Source organism: Helianthus annuus, chromosome 4, assembly GCF_002127325.2.
Source record: "Helianthus annuus cultivar XRQ/B chromosome 4, HanXRQr2.0-SUNRISE, whole genome shotgun sequence".
NCBI classification, from domain to species: Eukaryota; Viridiplantae; Streptophyta; class Magnoliopsida; order Asterales; family Asteraceae; genus Helianthus; species Helianthus annuus.
The window spans coordinates 85,299,693-85,301,825 of NC_035436.2; the positions used below are offsets into that span (position 1 = coordinate 85,299,693).

General features: G+C 26.7%; 1 long non-coding RNA gene across 1 annotated transcript; it reads left to right on the top strand.

Moving 5' to 3' along the window:
* Positions 1–1,084: 1,084 nt before the first annotated feature.
* Positions 1,085–1,463, top strand: LOC110940478. Its single transcript, XR_002593205.2, has 2 exons — positions 1,085–1,147; positions 1,229–1,463. It is a non-coding gene; the product is annotated as an uncharacterized LOC110940478 (long non-coding RNA).
* The last annotated feature ends 670 nt before the right edge of the window (positions 1,464–2,133 follow it).

The window sequence follows — 2,133 nt, forward strand, 5'->3', positions numbered from 1 at the left end:
TCTAATATATTATTAACAAGATTTTGGCTAAATTAATTAGATTATTATGAATAATAATAATAATTTACAAATAAAACAACACAATTTGCAACAAAGCAATGCATGAAACACCATATTAACATATAGTACAGTACATTAATGCTAGAACCTAATCTATACTATATTATAAAGCATTTCATAAGGATACCAACCAAATTTAAGTAATTACAATCTTTTATACTTATGGTACAACAACTTAATGATGTTAGTAAGGGGTGAAATGGTCTTTCTACATTAATGTTAAAAAATAAAAAAATAATTATCTATATCTATATCTATCTATCTATACTATATTATAAAGCATTTCATAAGGATACCAACCAAATTTAAGTAATTACAATCTTTTATACTTATGGTACAACAACTTAACGATGTTAGTAAGGGGTGCAATGGTCTTTCTACATTAATATTAAAAAATAAAAAAATAATTAAATGAGAATATAATCACAATTAATTATAATAATACAATAATAAGTTCGGTTCTTAAATGCAATTAATAAACGAAACCTATTGGGATAAACCGCAAAAGCACTCCAAAGGTCCAATTTCAATCAGTATGTAATAAATTTGACCGATTAAGGAATCTCCTATCATTGCTATAAATTCACCATTTCACTCAACATCAACTCCTTTGTCTACTATTGTGCGAGTTAGAGTCGAAAAGAAAGAGATAAGTTGATATGAAATTTATTTATCTTGGTGGAAAGGTGTGTTCTTTTATACCCATTTCAACATTTATTCGAAAAAACTTTGGTTTGTTTCTTAAAATATTCAAATGGGATAACAGTTTTCTTTTACATAATCTATGAGTTTATATTGATGTTTTATTATGTTTTTGGTGATTTAGTGGTTTTTTTTTCAAATTATGATTTTATATTACATATAAAGTATACACACAGGTTATTGGATACAAAAAGACAGACACTTCATACTTCATCAAGGTACCCTTGCATGACTATAGTATCTGGAACCATTTACCAATGTATTGTTTAATTGTTCATAAATTTATAGTCTTTTTCCTTTTTGCAGCTTCATGTATATGGAGGTGTAAAAGGGTGGGTACGAGAAAAGTTATTCATTTGGAGATAGACATTTATTTGGCCTATTGGTATTTCCTTTTTTAATTTCTACTTTACTATTTTTTTAAACATATGATGCTTTTGTGTGATTTAATTGATACTATATATAGGCAATATAGATGCAGAGGAAATATTTGAGGAGGTATTGTTTGACAGGATTGGGCAGCAAACTTTAAGGGCTCGGATGTTTTCAACCCGCGCAAAAGATTTAAATTGATTGCGTTTATCTATACTATCGTATAAAGCATTTCACAAGGGTTCCAACCAAATTTAAATAATTGCAACATATTATGCTTATAGTACAACAACTCAATGAAGTTAGTAAAGGGAATTAGTCTTTCTACATGAGTATAAATTGATAAATACAATTAAACTGATAACTTTATAAATTAAGAAATACTTGATAAAGAATTAAATCATTTGACTTAGTTGAACATCATCACCTTCCTCATATTTACATTGCTTTTCCATTTCAAGTTCTCCGTAACCGATTACTTGATTGAATTTTATAATTAAGTCATTATTATTTGGTTTAGTTGATGAACATCATATGAAATAAAAATAAAAAAAATAATAATAATAATAATAATTAAATATAAAAAAACTTAATCAACGTTATTATGAATTTAATTATAACTATAAATGGTTCTAAAACTTAAAAGATGCTAACTAATTAGAAACGAAAATTACTAAAAGGTAATTTCATGGGGTATTATTATCTATCATACCTAATAATTGCAACAATAATGATTAAATAATGAACTTAATTACAGATGGTTTAAAACTCAAAAGAATGCTCTTTGCATCTTACCTCAAGTCTCATGGAATAAGGTTCAAATGATAACCATTGCATAATTAGGAACCACTTTTTAGCCCTTGGATCGTATTTTGATGGTTGAGACCTTTAAGTGCAATATCTATATCTCTAAGATGAAGATAATGTATGGTAATGAAGATTTGGAGCAGCAAGAGGTAAAAACAGCCCGAATTTTTCCTTTTATAAATTCGATTCGAT